The sequence below is a fragment of the Macaca nemestrina genome, chromosome 5 (genome assembly GCF_043159975.1).
Source record: "Macaca nemestrina isolate mMacNem1 chromosome 5, mMacNem.hap1, whole genome shotgun sequence".
NCBI lineage: Eukaryota > Metazoa > Chordata > Mammalia > Primates > Cercopithecidae > Macaca > Macaca nemestrina.
In genome coordinates this window covers 171,240,154-171,267,279 of record NC_092129.1, presented here as the reverse complement: position 1 = coordinate 171,267,279, position 27,126 = coordinate 171,240,154, and the positions used below count along the sequence as shown (strand labels likewise).

At 42.3% G+C, this 27,126-nt stretch overlaps 1 protein-coding gene and 1 long non-coding RNA gene across 14 annotated transcripts in view; both read left to right on the top strand.

Annotated features, from left to right (window-relative positions):
- LOC105482440 (phosphatase and actin regulator 1) overlaps positions 1–27,126 on the top strand; it is a 578,235-nt gene that overhangs the window by 153,135 nt on the left and 397,974 nt on the right. The gene's annotated exons all lie outside the window — the stretch shown is intronic.
- LOC105482443 (uncharacterized) overlaps positions 1–27,126 on the top strand; it is an 81,605-nt gene that overhangs the window by 33,082 nt on the left and 21,397 nt on the right. Inside the window, exon 2 of one of the 2 annotated variants that reach the window (XR_011622996.1) lies at positions 1–27,126. This exon is cut by the window's left edge and continues 25,646 nt beyond it; it is cut by the window's right edge and continues 14,926 nt beyond it. The exons of the other annotated variant lie outside the window; for it this stretch is intronic. This is a non-coding gene — a long non-coding RNA (uncharacterized lncRNA). 2 annotated transcript variants of the gene reach the window in all.

Genomic DNA, 27,126 nt, shown 5'->3' with positions numbered 1-27,126 from the left:
GAAATTCCCTCATCCATTTCTCTCTCCCCGAAAAAGAATGGGAAAGCTTCAAGAATTTTCCCCCTGCACCCCAGGACTGCTATTTTTTTTTTCATGTCAGAAAGAATTGGTACCTACAAGGCTCCGCCCACTCAATCTTCTTTCCTCCCACGCACATGCCATGTCTTTGTAGGCTGATTTGGGGTAATTGAGAAGTCGTATTCACAAGGTACCATTTATGTTCACAATGGTTAAGGAGGCTCTGCAGGATGCCCAACTTCCCTCTGCAAATAAAATGTTATGCAAGTTGCCTTGCTGAGAAGAGACTCTGTGCTTTGGTGACAGAAAAGAAATACCAACAATAGATGGGAGGTGTTTTCAGCGGGATTGTATGCTGGGAAACCAAGTGGCCCGTAGGTGCTAAACTAGCTTTCTGTTTCTCACTGCTGTTGAACTGAAACAAAGCTTTCAAAGGAAATACGTGGTACCTTATGGATTACAGGGCTATAATGCCATTTTGCAAAATGCTTTTTTATCCTCCTCTCTCCCTCCCCCCAATTGCCTCTTGTGTTTGCTAAGTTTTAAGCTTAGCTAATAGTTTGGGAGCTGTAGTGAAGAGAGAGAGAGAGAGAGAGAGAGAAGAAATAGAGACACAGAGAGAGTTGTGGAGAGATAGACAGAGATATAGATATAAAGAAGGGAGGGAGACATAGAGATACAGGGAGAGAGAAGAGAGAAAGAGAACTAGGGAAACAGAAAGAATAGACAGAGGGAAAGTGAGAGAGACAGGAGATAAAGATATAGAAAGATAGAAGTAGAGATGAGAGAGAGAGAGATAAGATAGAGAGATAGAGACATAGAGGCAGAGGTAGAGGTGGAGATAGGGAGGTGGGGGAGAACTGGACACAAGTTTCTTCTGTCCTGGGGATGAAGGCTGACCTCTATGGGAACAGTCCTCTAGGGAGAGTAGGCAGGAAGTCAACCAGGAAGCACTGAACCTGACTTATGTAAATACTAGACTAAAGAACCACAGAATTGGCCGGGCGCGGTGGCTCATACCTGTAATCCCAGCACTTTGGGAGGCCAAGGCGGGTGGATCACGAGGTCAGGAGATTGAGACCATCCTGGCTACCATGGTAAAACCCGTCTCTACTAAAAATACAAAAAATTAGCCGGGCGTGGTGGCACACAGCTGTAGTCGCAGCTACTTGGGAGGCTGAGGGAGGAGAATTGCTTGAACCCAGGAGGTGGAGGTTGCAATAAGCCAAGATCGTGCCACTGCACTCCAGCCTGGGCAACAGAGTGAGACTCCATCTCAAAAAAAAAAAAAAAAAAAAAAAAAACAGAATTTAAAGGTCAGGAATCCAGTTTAACACCGACTTTTAAAGCTGAAATGAAAAGAGATCTTGGAGAGATTTCATGGTTTGTCTGGGGTCGCACAGCTGATTGAGAGAGGAGTTCACCAGGCTACAAGCTGCATCAGGCACTGGTAAAAGGAAAAAAATTCAGGCCTCCAGCAAAGGGGGGTTTTCAACATACTTAGGCAAAGGCTCAGTTTTGGACCTCCAGCCTGGGTATTTGTACTGGTCTCTTCAGTTCAGAGGTCAAGATCAAAACCCAGGTCACTTGATCCCCATCCTAGCCCTCTAGCCTTCACAGTAGGCACTTGTCTATCTTCTGCATCTTCTATGCTGGCTGCTTCTAGAAGGCAAAGGAGAGTTGAACCTCACTAGGCTCTTTGCAAACCAGAAATAACAATACCTAAATGATCAGGTTCTTCCAACAATTGAATTACGTAATGTACAAGTTACTCCTATTTGTTATGCTCTTTTCTAAATTCTTAACATGCACCAATTCATTTATTAGTAACTATAATGAATTCCAGCTCAGTTATTACCCCACTTCATTGAAAGGGAGAATGAGGTACAGAGACAGCAATCGACTTGTCCCAGAGGTTAATTAATTTGATGTTTGACAAGGCACTAATGAATGGAGGAATTATAGTTTTAACACTAGCCCTCTTGCTGGAGAAACCCAGTTCATTATCCCAGCCCTCTCTCAATGCCTAATACATAGCAGCACTTCACAAAATACAAATTCGCTGTCATTATCAGTAGTAAGAATTTTCAAGTCATGGTGACTACACTGCAAGATGGTAAAATATCAAGAGGTATCTGTTGGGTATTTTTCCTCCTTTTGTTTCTTGCATGATTTAACTAGATTACCAGAGGAATGAAGCAAGGGAAGGGAGGAACTAGCCTATTGTCTGTGTGTGGGTAGACATATAAGACAGTCTGTATGCCTAGACCCCTCTATTTTAGACTAACATTGCCACAGTTCTATAGATATATTTGCTGGGAATAAGAAGTTCGGGTGCTAAGGCTGGGCGCGGTGGCTCATGCCTGTAATCCCAGCACTTTGGGAGGCCAAGGCGGGAGGATCACGACGTCAGGAGGTGGAGACCATCCTGGCCAACATGGTGAAACCCCGTCTCTACTAAAAATACAAAAGTTAATTGGGCGTGGTGCCATGTGCCTGTAATCCCAGCTACTCGGGAGGCTGAAGCAGAAGAATCGCTTGAACCAGGGAGTCGGAGGTTGCAGTGAACCAAGATCATGCCATTGCACTCCAGCCTGGTGACAGAGCAAGACTCCATCTCCAAAAGAAAAAAAAAAAGTTCGAGTGCTGACCAGTGCACATGTCAACCCTTCTTACTCTTCCATATTTCTGAAGTTCCTTAAGGAAGGATAACCGTCTTTTTTTCTTGTTGTTCATGATGACAGTGTATGCATTTCTAAAGATGTATGTGGTATGAAAAGATATATTCTGGAGATGTCAACCCCAGTAGAGAAAGGGGAGAGGACACGTGAAGCCAGGAATGGGTGGGAGACAGTCCACAGTTTATCAAGATGAGTGAATCAAGACCCTTTCATCGATTTCCCCAAAATAGCACTTGGGGAAGAAGATGGAGATACTGCAGAGAAACACATAATGGCAGACAGAAAGAAAGGAGCAGTGGGAAAGGGTGAGGGGAGGGGAAAGAGAAGAAAGTTGTCTAATTCTTTCTTACTGCTCTGAAAATAGCAAAAGACATATGTCCTGGCCTTTTCCCAGAGGATCACAGAGAAAGTGTAGCAACAGCTTATGAAAACTTAAGGACAGTTTAAAAGATGGCCAGGACCTAGACCCCAGGCAGGCATTCTATTCATTTAGAACAAAAATAAATTAATATCTTCTAGTTGTCTTTTCACCAAAAGCCGGGAAAATATAGGAAACTCAGTTCTGCTTGGAGTCTCCACTTTGGAGAACCCCTTTTAGATGAGAATATCCTAAAACTTGCCCATTAGTCAGTTCCAGGTCTTGGATAGCAGATCCTTGTGAATTCTGCTTTACAATCAATAGCAAAGTTCAACATACTCTTCCCTTCATCCAAGGCCCTTTCTACTGCCACCCACATCCTCCTCCTAATCTGCAGCCCCCTCAGAGCTTACTGTGCTTCAGGTAGAACAACCCTAGGCCATGAGAGACTCACAGGGCATTGATATATTCCCAGCCTGTGACCGACAGCGGTTCCCCAAGGCATACAGAATGAGGGACAAATTTAGTAGAACATGTAGATTCCCCTATCACCCACCTCCGCCTCATAGCCCCATCCTATTTCCCACCGCTAGCACCACCTGCCTACAAATCCAGTCCTGTCTCACATTCCATGCACCTCTACCTAAGAGTCCAGCCCTATCCCAATCCCTTGCACCTCCTCCTGATGATCCAGTCCTAGCCTCAACCACCTGTGCCTCTTCCTAATAGTCCCTCTTCTGCACCTCCACCTTCCTGTCTAGCCCTAGCCCCCACTTTGTACCAAAATACTGGTCCTCCTGCAGCTTTCCCTGATGAACCAGCCCTATCTACCACCCCCTGCACTTTCCTCTGATCATCCAGCCCTATGCTTGACACTCCAACTAAACTGGGCTCTTTACTGCATTGCAAACCCATCCTCCTCCTTCCTGCTGACCATAGTGCTTTTGTTAATCACGTTCACTCTGCCTGAATGTCCTTCACAGTCTCTATTCTTGAAATCTCCCCACCTACGTGAAATTCTTTTGGATCAGAATTTCTCTATCTTCTCTGTCTGTGGCTCTTTTTAGCCACCTCGCTTTGAGTACTTAACACATTCTATTTTGTAGTTCTATACATTTGAGTGTATCTTTCACACATACGAGAGTGTAAAGTCAATGAACTTGAGTACAGTGCCACAGATCTTTTTAGCAACAGTTCCTGAGCTCTTCCTCTGTGTCAGGCATTGTTCCTGGTGCTAGGGTTATACGGTGACTAAACTGTGACCTTAGATGACCGTATGTGATAGTCTGATTATTTATATTCCCCTGCAGCACCCGGCTAAGTGCCTGTAACAAGCCCTCACACATTTTATTGGATCGAATGAAAGAGGAGAAGCAAATTAGCTGGCTCAACGATCACTGTGGCTGAATAAGGGCATGGAAAAAAAACTCCAATGCTTTCCCTGTATCAACAACATCTCTAATTGGCTCAAGGCAAACATGCACATTTTCTTCAATAAGATGTCGGAGAATGCAGCAGTACATGTAGGTGTAATAACACAGTGCTCTGTCATTCAAAGACATTCTTTGACACTCTCATTTCAGGCAAAGAAATGTGTATCTTGCTTAGAATGCTTCCCCTTTTCTTTCTTCTCTTTTTTAGACTATTGCTATGTAATCTAATCCAATTCTTTTAAATGGAAGATTCATTAATGTATGATTACATGTTTCATCAAGGAGATTTTGTCAACTCCCCATTTGGAGAGGGATTTGGTAGAATGATTTTTATTAGAAAATGTCAGCCTGTGAAACATTTAAAATTACAATCATCTAGAAAACACGCTGGAGCCTGATTCCTTGGGAATTTTATTTGAAGGGTCTGTGTCTCTACATCAGGCACATCTATAATTGCACATATACATATAATTGCACATCTGTAATTGTACATATACAGATACACAGGTCCAGACAACCACGTGCATTTTTCTCTTTCTCCACCTCTGCATGCTGAAGTACATGAAGCCTCTCCTTCTGGGTACATCAAAACCTCCTAAGCCCATCCTCATACTTCCATTTCCAGCTGGGAGTCAGCAGCCACATACACTCAGTGACAGGATTGCCTTGGACTGGTGAGTTGGGAGGCTGACTTTTATCAGCTTCTAAATTGTTTTTGTTTTTTATAAACTAACTCTACAAAAACAAGAGCTAATATCAGTACGTGGGGAAAGTAGTTAATCCTCATTCTCAGAAAATAAAATGACTGTCTTGGGACTAAGACTCGAGTACTCATCTGTAATCAATGAATTTAGGCTTGTGTAGAAGTAATTTAAGAGACTCTTAGCAAATGTGTGGCTGCAACTTCATGGAAAGACCCAAATCTCATCTATCAAGGAAGGGATGAAAAGTATATGATAGCAACTAAGAAAGTTGAAAACTGATGAAGAAGAAAGATTTCCTAACAGAAAATGGACTTCATAGATCCAAGGAAAGGGGGCCAGATGAAAAGAATATGTTGGTATTTGCTCACCACTATGTGCTATTGGACTTTGGGACATAAGTATGGATCACACACCTGATTCACTAGACATTTACATGTCCCAGCCCCACCCTAAAAATGCCTCAAAACTACCACTGCACTCCAGCCTGGGCAACAGAGCGAGACTCCATCTCAAAAAAAAAAAAAAGAAAAAATGCCTCAAAAGCCTTCCCTGTGTCCAAATGCTCTAATAGTCTTGCAAATGGTTTTTTACAGTTGGTTTCTCATAATCATGATCCTAAAAGAGATGCTCACATTGCGTTTGACTTATAAGCCTTTTAAGTCTCAATGTGTAAGCGTTCCCCCTTTGATTATGTGGTCTCTTATGGAAATAATTGGATCCTTTAATCTGTAGCATTTCCTGCATTCTAGATTTAGCTTGTTTCATCCCCACAGTGTCATTTACCATGTTTCTCTATACCCGATATTTCCTGAAAACTGGCCTGATAAGATTCAGGTTCAGTTCTTTGCCAAGAATACTTCATGGGTAGTCATCTAAGGTCTGATTGTCCCCTATTTGGTGATGTGAAGGTTGATTCATGGGCTTAGTTAGGTAGTGTCAGCCTGATCCATCCGTTCTGAAGTTCCTCGCCAATCTTTCACCTAAACATTTTCACAACTGTGGATGACTGTCACCTAGATTCACTATTTTATTAGTAGTTACTAATGGTTATTTTCTAATTCTCCCATTTCCCCTGCATTGATTAGCTGGTATTGTTCTACAAAGGAAAACATTCCCTCATCAAACATTTGGTTACCCTGAAATAGTTTGTATGTGAAAGAGAGGACATGTGATTGATTTTTTTTTCCTTTTATCTACCAATTTTCAGAATGAGTTAGTGACCAATGAGTTTTTTACCATTACGGACATGAGTTTTATTTATTTGTTTAGTTATTTATTTTGAGACAGAATCGCACTCGGCTGCCCATAATCTAGATGCTAAGATTTCTAATTGCTACTGGATTTCCATTGCCTCTAAGCTTTATCAGCTAGGTCCAAGCTAGGAATACATAAGTGTATTATGGCTACATTAAAAGAAGACTTGTTTTTAATCTGTTAGTGGTACACACTGCAATAACTATTAGTGATATACAGAACAAGAGCTTGGATTTGTTTTTAAATACCCTAACTAAAAACTAGAAGTAGAAGAATGAAAAATAATAAACTCGGAAAATGTTAAAGATGGATGATGGATGCATGGAAGTTTATTATACTATTTACTCTTACTGAATGTTTGAAATTCTCTGTGATAAAAAGCTTAAGAAAGGGATAATATCTCACAAACACACAGACACACACACACACATGCAAATATACACCTGCCTTTTCACTTCTCTGCTCTTTGATTTTATGTACATATGTGCATAACCACTTAGTTACTCAACTCTCCATGTATGTTGATACAGGAAAGAATATAGAGGATATAGGATGTAACTATTTAAATTTCAAAAAGGAGAAATTCCTATTATACGTTAATCAATTGTGAGCCTGGTTCCTTTCAGTCCTGTAGTTTGGAGTTCAACTTCTTTCCCTCATGACATCAAATGCCCCCGAAGTTCCTCATCATTCGTGTTCATCACCACAGTCCTTTAGACACGCTGCATCCAGGTACGTCCTCCTCAAGGGGGCAGGGCCCAAATCTTTGTGCCATCGACCCCTGGCACTCCTGTGGTTGTACAGCTCTTCCAGGTCCATTTTTCTCTTTAATTCTAAATATATTTCTTGTTCTTTCCTTACATCAATTCTTTCTTTCCTTCCTTCTTTCTTTCTTTTCTTTCTTTCTTTCTCTTTCCCCTTCTTTCTTTCTTTCCTTCCTTCCTTCCTTCCTTCCTTCCTTCCTTCCTTCCTTCCTTCCTTCCTTCCTTCTTTTCTTCCTTCCTTCCTTCCTTCCCTTCCTCCCTCCCTCCCTCCCTCCTTCTGTTTTCTTTCTTTTTTTAATTTTCAACAGGATCTTATTCTGTCACCCAGACTAAAGTGCAGTGCGGCACGGTTATGTCTCATGCAGCCTCAACTGCTGGCCTCAAGTGATCCTCTCACCTCGGCCTCCTGAGTAGCTGGGACTATAGGTGTACACCACCACACCCAGCTAACTTTTTAAAAATTCTTTTGTAGAGACAGGATCTTGCCACATTGCCCAGGCTGGTCTCAAACTCGTGGGCTCAAGTGATCTTCCCACATTAGTCTCCCAAAGTGCTGGGATTACAGGCATAAGCCAACTTGCCTGGCCTAATATATTTCTTAAGATAAGACCAGTCTGGATCAGAGATGAAAAAAGCAATAAACATTTATTCAATATATGCTGTGTCACTGTGCTGGCCACTAGATATGCAAACATAAATAAAACTCAATGCCAGTTCTCAAAGACATTATGTTTTAGTGAGAGAGAAGGATATAAACACATAAGTGCATTACCGAGCCTTTAAGTCTTAAGCCTTAAGCCTTTAAGAAGTTAGTGGAAGAGAAAAAAAGTTTCAGTACAGGTAAGTACAAGTTTTACATCAGATGTTCATGTACAGGGATTTCAAGCCACAAAAAAAAGGATCAGTTAATTCTAGGGAAACCCAGACGAGGAAGCCTAGAGAGAAGAGGTAGCATATGAATTCCCCAGACAATGAAAGGGCCTGGAGTCAAGGGAAGAGGGAGGAGATATTAGGGACAGGAAAAAGTAGATGTACAAAGGCCAAAGAGTGTGAATGGGTGGAGAAGGATGTAAGGGAGAGGACTTGGTTTCCTGTTTGGTACAGTCACAACAGAAGCCTGTAACTCTGGGCCCTGCAGTCTAAATGCAGCCTCTACTTGGTTTTTGTAAAAAACACTGGAACACTGCCATGCCTGTGGGTGTGCAGATTGTCCATGGCTGCTTTTGCACTACAAGGCAGAGTTGAGTAGTTGCAACAGAGACCTTTTGGTCTTACAAGGCTGATATATGTACTATCTAGCACTTTACAGAAAATGTTTGCCAACTCTCTGCCTCTAAAGCAATAGTTCTCAAACTTTAATGTGCATATAAATCACTTAGGAATCTTATTTAAATGCAGATTGTGATTCAGTAGGACTGGGTGAGCCTAAAGATCTGAAGTTCTAAGAGTTCTGAAATTCTAAGATTTCTCCTTCCTTCATCTTTTGTGATGATCCAGGTAATGTTAGTGTTGATAGATGGCTTGACACACTTTTAGTACCAAGGATCTAGAGAAACTCTGGATCCTCAGGGCTTGTTCCTCCAGAATAGCAATCCAGTAAGGGGCATCTGAGAGTTGAGAATAAGGGGAGAGCTGAACTCATGGCTAGACACAACTTGGCTTACTAAAGTTTAGAGATGAAAAGCCTCATTTCAGTAATTGCAGTTTACTTTTTTAGAACAGCTGTATAAATGCCTGTGTATTCATCATATCTTTCTTCTTCCTCAAAACAAGGGTTATAGCGTAGACACCCTAGGACTTATATCTATTCTTTGTGTCTCCATTTCTATTCCTTTTAGCTAAAGATGTAATTGGTAGGCTACATAAGGCTCCCACAAGTTCCTAATCCCCATCGAGCCACCACCATCTACATCCTCCTCCTATCTGCAATTAAATGTGATCAAATACATTTCCAAATGTGGTATCAAACTGAAAGAACTGCTTGCAAAACACAAAAAGAGCAAATTCAGTGGGTCTCTGCCTTGAGCCAACAATTATAATGATGCCAATTTCCACCTCCCCCTTCCCAAATCCTTGTAACATTGCAGGAAGATAAGAAAACTCACTTGAATGACTTAAGGTGTGCTTTCTTATGTCAGCTTGTCATTTTGAAGGTTGGAGTTGAGAATGCCCCCACCCCTCCTTTTATTTATTATTTAGAGGATTAGAACAAATTCATCTGGCAGACCTTGAGTTTGAGAGAATTTTGAATCATCTGGTATTCAAATGTGTTTATCCTTGGCAAAGAAGAATTTCCTGATTTTGCACCAAATAAATAAATGAACGAATAAATAAATGAGGTTTATGTAAAAAAAACCAAGCTTACAGGGCACATTGGACGTCACATAGCTCTCAAAAGAGTAACATTTACATGAATTAATGCGAAATGACTCAGAAACATAAGGATTGAATTCTCACAGAAACTTTACATATGGACATTGTAGTTAATGTATTCAATGGCGTACATGTTACAATTTATCTGGAAAAATCACTTATTACTCATCGTGACTCCACAGAGTTCTTAGTTCTCCATGAGCCCTGGGCCAGCAGTCAAGACTGAAGGTCCCTGCTCTGCTAACTCAGCAACATTTCTCAAGTCACTTAAACTCATCACCTCAGTATTTGCGTTGTGCCCCCTAAGGCCCATGCTAGCTCTGAAAAAGCAGAATCAGGTAGATTTGTCCCCAAGATCACCTAGAGCCAAGCAGAACCAAGAGTCATGACGCCTTGGTCTTTTGATCCCAAGTGAAAAGCTTTTTGCAATGTTTTGAGCTGCCCTGTAAGTAAAAACCATGTCTTTTTTATCTTGTTCTTGAAAGACCAGTAAAAAAACTACCCAGTCCAATTTGACCTAAACCTATAACCCCAAACATTGTTCAGTTGCTATGCTGTTTTCTGCCGGAACATTGGAAATCACTGTTGTGGAGATTTCTGTGAGCTCCCAGGCAGCGCTGAAGATTTGTAGTTCCTTCAAGTTAATGGAGAATTTGCTAGATAAACCTGGCTTGTGTTGTCAATATTTTTCGAACTTTTCTGAGAGGGACTGCAGAAACTAAATATGACCGTGTGACAACACATGCCTTCTCTGTTGCTTATGAATCTCCACCATGCTGTTTACAAGTGTGTAAAGAGGAGGACCAGGGGCGCTGCGTGGAAAAACCAAGAAGGTCTGCTTCAGCGTTCTGGGCCCGATGTTATAATAAAGCTAGGAGGTTAGGAACAAGAACGAGAAGATGCGGACACGATAATCAATCTATTGAAGCTTTTACAAATTATTTCTCAATTAACTCAAAATAAAGAGAACGAAAGCGTGTGAGCAGATAAGGGCAGATCCATCTCCTCTAGAAGAAGAGCTACTTAGCCCATTGAGCACCTTTGTGCCACTTAGGAAAAGGTGCCTGTCTGCAGGACACAGGGCTTAGTGAAGAAAGCATAGTCTGGATTTCAGTCACACCTTCTGCAGAACCTCCTGATACAAGGAACAAACATTTATACCCTGCTTACGATATGCCTGAGACTATTCTAAATATAAGCATATATATTAATTATGTAATCTTCATAATGATCCAATGACCTGATTATTATGTACAATAGTAACAATACTCAGGTTAATATCATTATCATTCCCAGTTTACAGATAAAGAAGCTGAGACAAGAAGCAGTTAAGAGACTTATCCAAGTTCACACAGCTAGGAAACTGCAGTTAGGAATCTGCTCTAAAGAGAAAATGATCTTCTAAATTTCAGCTTACTCCTGCCTTTGGAGCATTAAAAACACATCACTATCTTCTCAGGAGCATTAAAAACACACCAATGTCTTCTCAGGGAGGACTTCTCCTGCTAGGCCAAGCATGCAGATATTTAATCTGTATTGTCTGACTTAGAAGACTGTACACAGACTAAGAAGCATTGATTCCAAAATTCACATCAACAACAACAAAAAAATTCCTAAACTTGCATCATCCTTAGGTAAGTATATTAGTCAAGGGTTCTCCAGAGAAACAGAACCAATAGGCTAGATATAGGTATAGATTAGCTATAGTTAGGTTTATTATGAAGAATTGGCCCATAGGATATGGAGGCTGAGAAGTCCCATAATCTGCCATCTATAAGCTGGAGACACAGGAAAGCTGGTGGTGTAATTCAGTCTGAGTCCAAAGGCCTGAGAACCAGGGGTGCTGATTGTATAAATCCCAGTACAAAGTCAAGAGAAGATGAGATGAGATGTTTCTAGCAGTTGCGCAGGGAATAAAGAGGGGGTGCAAATTTCTCCTTCCTTCACCTTTTGTTCTTCTCAGACCCCAAACAGATTGGATGGTGCTCTTCCACACTGAGGAGAGAAATCTACTTTACAGAATCTACTCAAATGCTAATCTCATTCCAATGCACCCTCACAGACACATGTAGAAACAGTGTTTAATCTGGGTGCTCTGTGGCCCAGTCAAGTTGACACATAGAATTAACCATCATGATAAGGCTCACAACAAAGCAAAGGCTTCTGGGTGACCACTGAAAGGGTTGCAGTAGAATGACTTGTATGTATGCTTTTTGTGTGATTGTCATACCTGTAATGTGGATGCTTCAGGGTGTATGAAGCCATTGCCTTCTGAAGGTCAGTGTATGATCAACAAAGGCTTTGATGGCCATCTAGGGTGATGGTAGAGTAGTTTTTGAGATAATGTATCTCCTGGAAGAAAATACTGGTAAACACTGTGTCACTGAACTGGATGCACGCCATCCAACCCTAATCAACTGAGGATAGAGACCACCCACTATATACCAGCGCATCCAGCATACAGAACTGCAATGTGCCCAATCACAGTTGTCTGTTTACTCCTGAGCCTGGTCCACCCCCATCATCCTGCCCTTGCCTACAGAACTCTAGAGGGTCCCTAGATGTGCCCTGGGGTTCCCCATTTGTGTGGCTTTGCATCTGCTCCCACCTCTTTTTGGAATGATCTTCTTGATTGTCCGTCTGGCAAACTACTCCTCCTTTATCAGAGGACTCATGTCCCCACCCTGTGATGCTTTCTCTAATTCCCCCAAGAGCTTCCTTCCAATGTAAGTTCTCAACTGCACTGCATGCTTACCTTCATCACAGCAATTTAGACTCAGTGTCCACAATTCAGGCTTTGGAGTTTAATGGAATTTTCTCCCTCCTGGGCTCCTTGACTCTCTGGCATCAGCTGACTCTTCCTTAGATGAAGATGATCAGAGCCCCCCTCTCACAGTGGGGAAAGATCAAGTGATATACTCACTTAAAAGCTCAGAAAAGCTCCAATATGTGTTTCCCACTCATATCATGCTGGGTTGCAGTTGTCAGCTAAATGTTCTTTGCTCTTTGAGGCCAAAATTATACTCTGTCCACCTCAGATTCCAGCGCACTTAGCCAAGTACCTGGTGAGGAGAAGCCTTCAGTGAATACACATTAAACAAAGGAATGAATAAGCGTTAGAGCAGCCAAGGACCTTACAGGGGCTCTTAGCTCATGTTTTGCCATGAGTACAAGGACGCATTTCAAAAATCTAATTTGATGGTCCCCACAAAATCATAGTTATTTTTAATATCTGCAGATTGAGAATAGAATAAGCTGCTATGGATTTGATGAACTTTTGAAAAAAAATCTCTGCTACCCACCATGGGCTTACAATCCCCAGCTTGGGGCCACACATCTAATTCAACTCCTGTACTTTAAAGACAGAAAGACGTCAACATTGATGGCTTTTCTTAGGTCATAGAACCAAGTGACGGTAGAGTCGGAATAAGAAAGTAAGTCTCTTGAAGCCCTCGCCCTTCCTCTCAGGGAGATGATCATCTTACAGGGGAACCCCAGCTAGCTCACGTATCAGATACTTCGGAAGAAACATAAAGCTCTGTATTACCAGGAGCTGAGCGGTGAGCCAAAAATCAACAAATGAAGTTGGAGCTCAGGCTGGTGATACAGTGGTTGCTCTGGGGATTTTTTAGTGGGCTTCTGACAAATATCGAAAAGTGAATATTTCACTTTGGAAATATTTACAGCGCCAGTGAGCTGCTCAGTGTCACTAAGTTGCCTCGTCTCCCTTTAAACTTCCTTGGGTCCTGAAAGTGTTTTATATTCTACTTTGAAACTGTTGTCTAAAACGGGAGGAGGTAGATAAAGAGGCGTGAGACAGATTTAGAGGCACTGTTTTCAGTGGACTCATTTGGAATTTATGGCTCCGTGCAATCAATCTTTCACTCATTTAAAATTTCACCTCTGCCTCTGCTTTTATCAACAGCATTGAAATGGCACGTGGATCCGCAGGGGGTTGTTAATAGTCTGGAGATGTAGTGTGGTGGCTCACAGTTTCAATATTTTAATACAGTTCTTGCTTACAGTCATGTTTCTCAAGCAGGTTGGTTTTGTTTGTGTGGAGTGTATTACAGAGGCTATTGCTGGAGGCGATGAAAAGTTTAGGAGGCTATGACAATCATCTGAGGAAGAAATTTGAACCTTGAGTGTGAACCAAGGGAGAGACAGTGGCACAGACGGTGAAAGGATAGACCTGAGAGAAGATTGAGCTCTCTGAAGAAAGAACATGGGTCTGTCTTGCCCAGTTGAATGTGGAAATTGAGAATGAGGGTGGAATAAAAAATAATGCCATTGCTCAAGACCACTCAATGCATTTAAATGTCACCCTAAGTAGGGAAGCCTTGTGGGACAGGCAACTGGGGGACCCTCGGAGATCCCTGGGGTTTTTTTCTGCATCTGCACTCACCTTCCCCAGGTACCCAGTATTTTCTAGGAGTCACCAGAAGTAGCAAGTCTTGTCTTCTTATTCTTTTTTTCTCTGGCTTTCTTAGACCTGATTTGTGACCTTTTTCTTGGAAGCTTTTTTGTCCCTGTCAGAGACTTGATACAGAGCTAGGTCAACACTAACTCATGATAATATCAATAGCCAACACATACTGAGTATTAAGCATTTTCCAATTATTTTCCTATTATTTGGCCTTACAAGAACTCTCTGAAACAGACAATAATATTATTCCCATTTTTTTCAGATGGTAAAACCAGCAACACAGAAATGAAGGGTCAAGATTTGAACCCAGGCAGTTTAACTTCCTAACCTTTACTTCTATACCTCACCTCTCCCACAAACAACAGGGGATGAATCAGATCCACAGTGGCCATTCTTCTACTCTCATATGGGCACTTTCCTCTATCCTTGTAGTAGCTAGGACACTGTTGTACACATATCTAATAATCTGAATAGATCACTAGTAAAAGGATACTCATCAAGGCCATGTTATTCCCAGAATGTGAGGTGCGAAGAGCTAACATCTATTGAGTGTTTATTATGCACCAGGATCGCCACATGCTTATGTGCATGCATTCACCGAAACCTCACAGCAACCCTTTGAGGTAGGTACTATGATCACCAACTGTATTTCATAGATGAGGAAATGGAACTCCAGAGATCACATGCCAATTCAGGGATAGATTTGGAGATTCATACTCTCAGACTGTCTCTAGAATTTATACTTTTTTTTTTTTTGACAGGATCTCACTCTGTCACTTAGGCTAGAGTGCAGAGATGTGATCTCAGCTTACTGCAGCCTTGACCTGCCTGGCTCAAATGATCCTCCCACTTCAGCCTCCTGAGTAGCTAGAAGTACAGGACCTTTGTGTCCCTGTCAGAGACTTGATACAGGCACACACTACTTGACTAATTCTTGTATTTTTTCTAGAGAAGGGGTTTCACCATGCTGTCCAGGCTCATCTGGAACTTTTCAGCTCACGTGATCTGTCCACATTGGCATCCCAAAGTGCTAGGATTACAGGTGTGAGCCACCACACCTGGCCTAGAATTCATACTTTTAACCACCATTCTCTGCTTTAATACAGTTGTGCCCACCAAGAGTTCATAGTTGTATAAAGGAAATTTATACATAAACATGAGTCCAAAAATAGATCACAAAATATATAATATGGGTTTTTATGAACTAAGCAAATGTGGAATTGAAGTGCAAAGATTAGGAAAGATTTGAACAAAGGAAAAGGAAAAAAAAGAAAAACACTCCAGGTATGGAGGTCAGCATGAGAAAAGACAATGGGTAAAAGCAAATTCATTTATTGATTGGCAGGGTCAGAGGATTCATGTTGGTGGAACAGGCAAGCTGTGGCTCAAAAGGAAATTTGGAGCTTTTGATGATCATGCTACGAAATGTGATCTTTTTTCCTGTAGATTTTTAAAAAAGAAATGAAATGGTGTAGTGAAGGTCATTATCTAAGGGGGATATTGATCCTCAGTTTCTTTATCTGTAAAGTGGAGCTATTAACAGTACCTGACAGGTAGTCTGGGCCAAGGTGTGTCAAGTGCCAAGCACAGTGCCAGGAATAGTGTAAGTCTGCAATAAATGGTAGTTATCTGACTGTGGACTAAGAGGTGAATTGTGTAGGGAATAACTTGACAACAGGGAGCTGCGTGAAAGGCGGCAGATGTGAAAAAGGAAGGACAGTGGGGGCTCTTGTTGCCATGGTGAATGTTAAGGAAGAGGGCGATGCTATATGCTGAGTGACTCTTAAGTTTCCAGCCTAACTGGCACTCATGGAAGAAGTAGAGAATTTAAGGTGGAGTGAGCCCATTTTTGTGGAAGGGTTGCATTTGGCACTGAACCTGCAGGGACAATGGTGATAGCTAGGAGGCGAATGGAGATAAGAAGAGCTCTTTAAAATGTCACGATGTGTGGTCCTGAGTTTGGAGTTGTCTGTATAGATGCATGTACCTCCTTGCTCCACTCCCTGGAATACGCTTCCCCCAGACACACCCATGACTGGCTCTTCCTATCATTCAGGGCTTAGCTCTAATGTCATCTCTTAAGAGGGAACGACCCTCTTCCCACTCCATTTCATCACCCCAATTTGTTTACTTCATAACGTCATCACTCTTCTTCCCCCAGGAGAGTGGGAGCCGCAAGCAGGCAGGAGCTTGGTCCTGTTCCCCACTGAATCTCTAGGGCCCAGAAAAGTGTCTGGGACACAGTAGGACCCACGATGTCCTAAGTAAATGGTACTAAACACTATTAAACTCAGTAAATAGACATACACTTGAATACGTGAATAAATAAAGCTATGATGTCCCATGTAGGCAGAGAGTGAGAAAGAAGGGCAAAAGGTCAGGATCCAACCCCTTGGAAACCTCCATGATGCAGGAGGCAGGAATGGGATAAAGGAAGAGTAAAAATGAAGTCAGAGAGGTGGGAAATGAACCAGGGTACATAAGTGTCCTGAAGACCAAGGGCATAAGGTGTGTTAAAGGCAAATTCAATATGGTCAAATGCTGCAGGAGAATTAAAGAGAATGAAACATAAGAATAGGGCATTTGACTGGGGACTGGGGCTTCGTTGACTGTGAGGACGCACCTGAGGCTGAGAGGGACAGGAGGATGGAGAGAGCAGGTGCTGCTACCCACCTATTGCCCATAGTTAGGAGTCTTCAAGTGGGAAACAGGGTGAAAAATAGGATAGTAGCTTATGGAAGGAAGAATGAAGGTGAAAGTGGCTCCTCGACTGGAGAGAACTTGGCCTGAGAAGGGAGAGGTTGGAGATGATTAAGAAATAGGGACGATGATAATAAGAAGAGGACTTTGCCCCCAAGAAGAGGGAAGACAGATTGAGCAGATCCATGAAATTGACTCCTAGATCCACAGTGACTTTTTATGACTTGTGGCAATTTATCTCATTACCATACAGTCACAACCACAAACCTATGAAAAGAAATATAAAAATACAAAAAAAAAAAGAATGCTAACCGATGCCTTGGCAGTGTGGAAAGAACTGTTTTCATCTGTTTAAAATCAATTTAGGGGCAAAGTAAGAGCATCTGAGGCAGAATGTGAAAATAATCAGAGAGATGAAAGTGGTTAAAATTTTAAAAAGTAAAATAAAAACAAAAAAAGGAAAGCAATGTATGAGGACTGTCATCACCATAGAGACTAGCCCCCAGATTGGAGCAAACCCCATCGCCCTTCTGGAAAGGCGGCTGTCTACTCTGGAAAATTGGATGGTTTCCTGGCCTCTTACCCTCATTGTGAGGTTTTTGTGTGGGTTCAACAGAAAAAAATAATGCTCTGTAAAGCACTTAGAAGTATGTTATAAATGAGTGTGAGCTGGTGTAGTAATGCTTGAAAGTGATTTTATTATCCCAGATATAACACGACAGCTTTATGTGCACCCATGGAGAAGTGATTAATGGAGCCCCAGCACCCTCCTGCAAAGGTCTTTAAAAGCACCTGTTTGGAGGAGGTATTAGGCCAGCAGGAAGTTTAATGATTCTAGTGATGCTGCTGCCCTGGGGGAAGTAATCAGACGCTGCCAGCAGCACAGTCCCCACAGGTAGGCTGAGATAAGTCAGAGTTAAGGAGTTGGGAGCTCGACAAGAGGACCCCCCACCCCACCCCATCCCCTGCCTGAGGGAGAGCCAGCTGGATTGCAACATTCTCAGGTATATCAAAACAAGAATGTCAGGCTTTTTTTTTTTTCTTTTCTTTTCTTTCTTTTTTTTTTTTTTGTTTTTTTGTTTTTTTGTTTTGAGACAGAGTCTCGTTCTATCACCCAGGCTGGAGTGCAGTGGTGCGATCTTTGTTCACTGCAACCTCCACCTCCTGAATTCAAGCAATTCTCCCTGCCTCAGCCTCCCAAGTACCTGGGATTACAGGCACCCGCCACTGCGCCCAGCTAATTTTTGTATTTGTAGCAGAGACAGGGTTTTGCCATATATGCCAGGCAGGTCTCAAACTCCTGACCTCAGGTGATCTGTCTGCCTCGGCCTCCCAAAGTGCTAGGATTACAGGTGTGAGCCACCGCGCCCAGCTAAGCTTTTTTTTTTTTTTTGTAAGGTAGAAAGTCTGAAAAACTAAAACCACACAGAAGAGAAAAAGAAATGTCCCAACTCCAGGCCCCAGGAGACCCGAGTCCTGAGTCCTGAGTCCTGAGTCCTGTGCTGTCTGGGAATGGCTAGGGTCCTGTTTTCTCCTTCTCCCTGCGGGTCTGAGAACTGGAACAAGTTGATAAGGTCCAACTCTGGGACTGAAGGATACTGGCATCTTGATAGTGCTTACATCCTATTCTGTACCTTCTCCTACTCTTTTTCCTTTCCTCCTGCATACATATCATAATTCTCTTTTCACTGGTACCAGTCCTTTGGCCTTATTAGGTATTGTCTTATAAGATTCCAGCACATGTATTTCTTCGTCTGCCCACTCACATGCACACACACGTGCATGCACATGCACATACATACATATACACACAGTCACACACATACCCACATACACACACATACACAAATATACACACATAACCACACACGTGTACCCACATACACACATGCATACATATACCTATGCAAACATATATACATACATACATTTTCTCCAGCATATCATAAGCACTTAAGGGCAGGGACCTGACCCATACATTTTTATTTGCCAGTATCTGTCCCACTGCTATGCTCAGTCAATGTTTACGGTTTTTATTTCATTTTTCATGTCTCTCTGTACATTGGTAACTTAGCACAAACTTTGGTTAAAGGGACACATACATGCAGCGATGGGCATTGTGGTTCAGTCCAGACAAGTATAGAATTGGTTTACTGAATTTTTGGAATTTTTTTTTTTTTTGGATGGAGTCTTGCTCTGTCACCCAGGCTGGAGGCTGGAGTGCAGTGGCGCAATCTCGGCTCACTGCAAACTCCGCCTCCTGGGTTCACACCATTCTCTTGCCTCAGCCTCCCAAGTAGCTGGGAATACAGGTGCCCACCACCATGCCCAGCTAATTTGTTTGTATTTTTAATAGAGACAGGGTTTCACCGTGTCTCCATCTCCTGACCTCCTGATCTGCCCACCTCAGCCTCCCAAAGTGCTGGGATTACAGGTGTGAGCCACTGCGCCTGGCCTTTGGAATTTTGTATATGTCAAAATCGTCACAGACATCAATGCATCATTCATTCATTCATTCATTCATTTATTCATTCACTCATTAAACACCACTGAATAACTGGTACTGTGTACACTCTACACACACACTCACAAACACAAACACACACACACACAAATCCTTGCTCTCTAGTAACTCAATTTTGAAAAATACTAATCATAAATAAATAAATAATTACAAGATGGCTTACTTTAATAGGAGAGCTGGATAAAAGAACCACTGGGGTTGTCTTGATAATTTAACAATCTGCTAAATTATTGGAGTCGAGTCCTAGAGGATGAACAGGACCGTCTATCTTGTGGAAAGCCTTCTTTGTGCCTAGTAATGCTAACACCATCCCTCTTCAACCCACTCAGAGACAGTGGAGAGCTGAGGGCACCACTGATGCTTGCTTCTGCCTACGGCCTAGAGTGAGGTTGCCACACATCCCTGGGGAATGCAGGAACCGCCTTGCGTCAGACCCAGACAGCCCCATGGTAAAGAAATGCTTTCATCCAGCTCCGGAGTGGCCTTTCCATGTGCATCTGGTACTGTCTGAGAAAACTTCTGGGGGAAGGCTGCCCTCAAGCATCCGTCCAAATCCCTTGCAGGCTGTCAGAATACTGATGAATTTATTAACGTGGGTGTTCCTGTAGGCAATTATCATTTGACCCATTTAAAGGGAAATGTCTGCATGCCTTTGATCAAAGAATTCCTATTATCTGGAAAATTGGTTTTCTAGTAAGCTGGGATAGAGGATGTGTGAGGCTTTGGCTATTTTTTCCCCCTTTGAAGTTGGAAATTGCAGCCCGGCTTTAGAAATAGCAAAGATGCATTTCCTTTCTGTTTCTCTGGCCCTCCCCTTACAGGGTTTGTTTAATGAACCATTTCACCAGAAGGATTCCAGTTTGAAAGTTTCCCTCGCAATGACGCGCCACTTGCATGTAGCTTTATTCCTAGAAAAAAATACTGTTCTTTATTTACACCCTTACAAACGTGGAAATCAACGGGGCAGTTCTCACTCGATGCTAGCGATGGCAGGCACAGGGAATAAGATCTGGAAACACAATTGGCCATTTAAAACCTTGTCCAAGAGACCAGGGACAGTGGCCCACGCCTGTAATCCTGGCACTTTGGGAGGCCAAGGCGGGCATAGCACCTCAGGTCAGGAGTTCAAGACCAGCCTGGCCAACATGGGGAAACCCTGTCTCTACTACAAATACAAAAATTAGCCAGACCTGGTGGCTGGCACCTGTAATCCCAGCTACTCGGGAGGCTGAGGCAGGAGAATGGCTTGAACCTGGGAGGCGGAGGTTGCAGTGAGCTGAGATCACACCATTGCACTCCAGCATGGGTGACAGGGTGAGACTCCATCTCAACAAAACAAACAAACAAAAAAACTAAACAAAATTAAAAAACCCTCTCCAAGGAAATTTCATAACTGATTCTACCTTTACCGCAATATATTGGCTCATTGTTGCCTTGTTATGAAGCAAACCACAAGTGCATGTAATCCTCATGTTGAAATTTTTGTCTGATTGTTAAAAAAAAGCAACTTAAGAAAAAATATTCAAAGGTCACAGTCTTACACTTTCCTGAAAATGAAGGACAACTTTTGAAAGTTAAAAGGTCAGTCTCAATGAGAGCAATTCCCATATCAGAGAAAAGCATTTCAATCATACTTGTTACTATTAGACACATTCTTACTTGTTTCTACTAACCACTTTTAATATTTTTTCATATTAAATGTTCAAAACAACTCTTTGGAGTCATATTTTATGCCCATTTTACAGAAGAGTTACTTGAGACAAGTAGAGAGATTAGATATGTTCCCCAAAGACATGCACCCAAAGGATCAGCTGAACTTGAACTCTCAAATGTCACATCTGCTATTCCCACATCGGTGCATGGTTGGGGAAGAAAAGGAAACACCACAACCCAACAACACAGGACCCAACAGAGAACACTCCAGAGGAAACCCATTCACAGCTCATGGAGACACCTGATGCTGAAAGGAGAGAAGACTGGGGAGAAGCGCTCTTTCATTTTTTGTGTCTGGCACTTCCTTTCTGCAGGGACTCTCATGATTAGGAGGCAGGTGGAATCTTAAGGAATGCAGATCCAAGAAAAAAAAAAGAAAAAATGCCTTAGCTGTCACTTCAAAAAACAGTAGCAGGAGGGATGGGAGGTGTGAATCATGAAGCAAAAAAGTTTGATTCCAAGCATGGGATCCCAACAGAAGGTGGTGGTCGGTTTCAGAGCAGCAGCGTGCAGCTCCAATGTGATAAAATGGCTCCTTCTCCCCCTCTTCCTCCTCTTCCCCTTGTCCTCCGCCCCCTCCTCCTCCTTTTCTTTTTAATGAGCTGGAGACTTTCCCAGCCAGCCATGTGCTGTTCCACTCAGTTGGCCAGCACCAAGGGGCCTCCTTTTACTTTACTTCAGTCAGTCCCTCTCAAGTTTAGGAGAATCAAGACCCCTTCCTGTGCTCCTCAGGTTCCACTCCAACTCTTCTTCTCCTTTTGGAATCCTCTGCTCCTTTGAACATGCACCAAAAGGAAGAATGGAGGGACTTTCATGCTAAAATGCCAGGCTCCCGAAGACAGTAAAGGGAGGTTTAACCTTATAACAGGTTTAATAAGTTGCAGCTTTCTGCTGAGTCCTTATAGGCTTGGAATGTAGCTCACATGCCCCTCTTCTTCATTTTCCCCAAACTTCCCGGTGAACTGAAAATCTGCCGGCTAAGCTAAGCATTCATAACCTCCTTCCTCCATCCTATCACTGACCCTTGTCATCTAGCAGCGTCTATCCATGGAACATCACCTTCTCAGTCAGAAAAGTTGGAAACCCCCAACACAGAGCATGATATTCGTTCTTTGTTGTTTTTTTACTCATGCCCTCATTTGCCAAATGCTTTCAACAAACATTTATAGAGTCCACTATGTGCCAGGCATTACTCTAGGTGCTCAGGATACACAGATGGGTACAACACTATCTCTAATCTCAAGAAGCATATTGCTATGGTCTGAATGTCCCCAAAAGTTATGGGTTGAAACTTAATCTTTATCATGGTAGTATTAAGAGGTGGGATGTTGGCCAGGCGCCGTGGCTTACACCTGTAATCCCAGCACTTTGGGAGACAAAGGCAGCTGGATTACCTGAGCTCAGGAATTCGAGACCAGCCTGGGCAACCCCGTCTCTACTAAAATACAAAAAAAAATTAGCCAGGCATGGTAGTGGGCGCCTGTAGTCCCAGCTATTCATGAGTCTAAAGCAGGAGAATTGTTTGAACCCAGGAGGCAGAAGTTGCAGTGAGCCAAGATTGAGCCACTGCACTCCAGCCTGGGTGAAAGAGTGAGACTCCATCTCAAAAAACCAAAACCAAACCAAAACAAAACAAAACAAAAGAGGTGGATGGGGTCTTTGGGGAAGTGATTAAGTCATGAAGGCTCTGCTTCCATAAATGGATTAGTGCCTTAGTACAGGGCTGGAGGGAACCAGCTGAGGCCATTTTTGCTCTTCTGCCATATGGGGATACAGCATTCATTCATCTCCTTTTGCCCTTTTGTTCCTTCTATGACGTGATCATGCCTAGCTGGTGCCATCTATTAGGAATGGACCCTCACCAGACACCAAACCTGTGGGTGCCTTGATCTTGGACTTCCCAGCCTCCAGAACACTGAGAAATATATTTATATTCTTTATAAATTACCCAGTGTCAAGTATTTTGTTACAGCAGCACAAATAGACTAAGATATGTATCATTTAACAGAAAAGTTTTGAATGGAAATCCAAATTTTAATAAACTATGCCTATGTTAGCATTTATAATTTATCATAATTTTTTAAAACCTCAAGTCATGAAAATTAGCTTTATTTAACTCTTTTAAGTGCCCATTAATGGAACAACTTTTGAATTTTCTAAATAAAATGTGTGTTTTTTAAGTGTTTTGCACTCTAAGAAAGAAGCCATTCAGCTATCTAGAGAATGCATCCATCCAAAATGACTTCATATTAGTCAGTTTTGCTGCAGTACAAACAACTCCAAAATCTCAGTAACTTGCAATATGTATTTCTCTCTCATGTTATATGTGGGTTTGGTGGTCACCTGTGGCTCAGTCCCACAGGTCTTCTGATTTCAGAATGGCTGCCAAAGGTATCTGAGAGGGAAAGAATAAGAAAACTGACGGAAATGTACAATGCTTCTTGAAGTTTCTTCTTTGATGAGATGTATGTCATACCCAATTATGTTTCATTGCCCAAAGCAGGTTACAAGATCAAGGTCAAAGTCAATGGGGTAAGGCCAGGCATGGTGGCTCACACCTGTAATCCCAGCACTTTGGGAGGCCAAGGTGGAAGGATAACTTGAACTCAGGAGTTCAAGATGTCTGGGCAACATAATGAGACCCTGTCCCTACAAAAAATCAAAATAATTAGCCAGGCATGGTGTCTTGAGCCTTGGGAGGCTGAGTTGGGAGGCTGAGGCTGGAGGATGGTTTCAGCCAAGAGATCAAAGCCTCTATTAGCTGTGTTTATGCCACTGCACTCCAGCCGGAGCTACAGAGTGAAACCCAATCTCAAAAACAAACAAAATCAGTGGGGCGGAGTACACTCTTCCCACAGACAAGGGGTGAGAGAAGAAAGCAAATGTTTACTTCAGTAAGATGAATGAGCCTCTATCTCTGCCTGTCTCAAAGACATAGAATGACTCAACATGTACTAATCAATGCATGCTGGGAGAATTACAAATATAAAGAAAAGATGATACTTGGGAATGCACACTCATTTGACACCAGGATTCTAACACTCTTCCATCTTGCACTTTGGAGGCTTGGAAAGGAATTAAAATGATTTTGTCAGCCTTCTCTCAAATTTCAGTGACATATGGGAGTAGTTTGGCAGCAAGAAAGATCTACCAATGAGCTAACCAATCTTTCTTTAGCTAGTGTTTCAGTGTTTTGTTTTGTTTTGTTGCCATTTTGATGCATTTCAAGTTTTTATGTTCATAGATTCACTCATTTAACAAATGATGTAACTGAAAGATGGACTTGAAATTTGATTAGAGCAAAAATCTTCCAAGGTTCAATCTTCTTCTTCTTCCTCTTCCTCCTCCTCCTTCTCCTCCTTCTCCTCCTCCTCCTCCTTCTTCTTCTTCTCCTCATCCTCCTCCAAATCCTCCTCCTCCTCCAAATTCTCCGAATCCTCCTCCTCTTTCCTCTTCCTCTTCTTCTCCTTCTCCTTCTCCTTGTCCTTCTCCTTCTGCTTCTCCTTCTTCTCCTTCTTCTTCCTTTTTTTTTTTTTTAACTACTCTGAAACTGGCAGAGATAGATTGGAGTCAAGCTATTTGGGGGCTTGCAAACATGTAGTCCCACCTGGGAAACTACATCCTGCCAGTTTACCTTCACTGCTACTACCTAGTCCAGGGCACCCTCAAATCACCTGTGTTCTGCCATTGTCCCCTAACACAGGGGTCCCCAGCCCCCAGGCCGTGGGCCAGTACTGGGCCGTGGCCTGTTAGGAAGTGGGTGGCACAGCAGGAGGTGAGTGAGGGCCTCCTGTCACATCAGCAGCAGCATTAGATTCTCATAGGAGCACGAACCCTATATTGTGAACTGTGCATGTGAGGGATCTAGGTTGCATGCCCCTTATGAGAATTTGACTAACGCCTGATGACTTGAGGTGGAGCGGTTTCATACCGAAAACATCCCCGCCCCCAAGTCCATGGAAAAATTGTGTCCCTGTTGCCAAAAAGGTTGGGACCGGCTGTGCTAACAGGCCTCCTGCTATGCTTTCACTCCCTGCAGTCCCCAGTACTGCAGCCAGAGGGAGCCTTTTCAGTTGCAAGGCAGAGTATGAGCCTCCTCTCTTCAAAACCCTGAAATGGCTTCCGTTTCACTCAGAGAAAAGCCAAGCCGCCCCCATCGTGTCCGGGTCATACCCGTTCTGGGCCCTGATTCCCCATGTTTCTGTTCTTCATCCACCCCTGACTCGCTTGACCCAACCTCATGGGCCACCTTATTCCTGAACACAAACATATCAAACACATTCCCTTCTTAGGGCCTTTGCTCTAGGCATTCCGTTTCCCTTTGCCTGGAGTGATCTTCCTGCAGATACCCGCTTGGTTAAATCCCTCACTTCATTTAAGTGTTTACTCAGATCTCCCTTTCTCAGGGATATACATGTGGATCACCATTTTTGAAAATGAACACAGCCCCACCACAATTCTGGTCCTTCCAACTCTCTTTTACTTATTCTTTTTTCAGTAGCTCTATATTACCTTTTAACCTTCCTAATAATTTGCCTATTATATTTACTGTGTAATATCTATTTTCCCCTCACTGATGTAGGTTTGATGAGACCAGATATCTTTGTCTATTTTGTTCACTGATGTATCCCAGTTGCTGACAATAATGCTTGGGACAAAGTAATGCTCAATAATCATTCCTTAAATGACCACTTGAGCCCTGATTGTCATTCCTTGAAATACAAACTTGTAAAAAAAATTTGTAGATCACTAGGCTACTTCCTTTATCATTTTACTTGCATTTCAAATGAAAGTTCTTTTTTTTTTTGCTCATTCATGTTTGAGGAGGTAGTAATTTGCAAAGTAGTATCAATTTTTCTTGGGGGAAAAATATCACCATTTTTAATATGATAATATATGATCATGTAACATTTGGGTGATTAGTGTGAAAAGCTAGTCAGTACTCCTACCATTTTTTTTTTACAAATTATGTTAACATGCTAAGGGGGTAACATGATGTTGTAGTTTAATCCATATCTTGTCCCTGACTGCCCCCTTTCCAGTGAGTTATTCAAATGTGAGTTGAAAGTCAAACATACAAAGGAGACCTCCCTAAATGCTCTGACTTTCTTATAAATATGGTGCTGTCATTACTTAGATTGAGACATGTTTGCATTTTTATCATGAGGAAACAAAGAAATGAAGTTTGAAGATGCTACGTGAATCAAAGCCTCAAGATGGATAAACCTTACCGATGGCTACTCCAGATTACTCCTGGTTTTCATGACCTCACTTATGCTCCTGTCAAAAACACTTTATGATCCCCCTCCTCTTCTGACCAAGTTCCACAATGCTTGGTGCTTTCCATTAGAGAGCATTTGTGCCCTGTGGCAGCATTTTTCAGAGTCTGCGTTTTATGAACACGTGACCTATCCTTGTTTACGCTATGAACAGCAAACCAGAGGAACTCAGTTTCACTAACAGCCTTGCAAGGTTTTGTACATAGTAATAACAGTTTACTCTGAGATAAAACCAGCTTTGAATTCAATTCACCTACATGCTGTGTAACTCTCAGCAAGTCATTTAAACTCCTAAGCTTTAGTCTCCTTATCTGTGAAACGGGGATAATATTAGGGCCACTATAGAAGGTGCTCAGGATGATTGAATGAGATAATACTTATAAGGCTGCTATTAGCAATTCCATCCATCATTCCCTAGTAGAATGTAAAGGTTCTACAGTAAAGAGACATGCTTTCCCTGGGAAGCTATTAGCTTATGCTAAAAATCCATATTTAATACATTAGTGATATTGTGCCTCTCATGAACCCTCAACCTTCCCAAATATGTTACTAACAACTTTGAGCTCCTCTTGCCTTGAGAAACCCAGTGATATGAGACAGCAAGCAGTTTCACTCAGTTTGAATTTTCTTGTCGAACTTAGTAGTCCTTGCCAAAGGAGGACATTAAAGAAAATTATCCTCTTTGTAAAAACTGCAAGGCCTAGGACAGTGTCCAGCTCATTTATCATACAATGCATTTAGTGAGGAAGGGTTTCACTTTATGTAAGTAATAAGCTACACATGCATAACTTCTTTTGCTTGGATAGTGGCTCTTCAGACCTGGATTTAATTAATACAGAGCTGCATCTGGGTCTGTCAGAGGGAAGTGATGAAACATATGCTCCCATATGGATTTATAG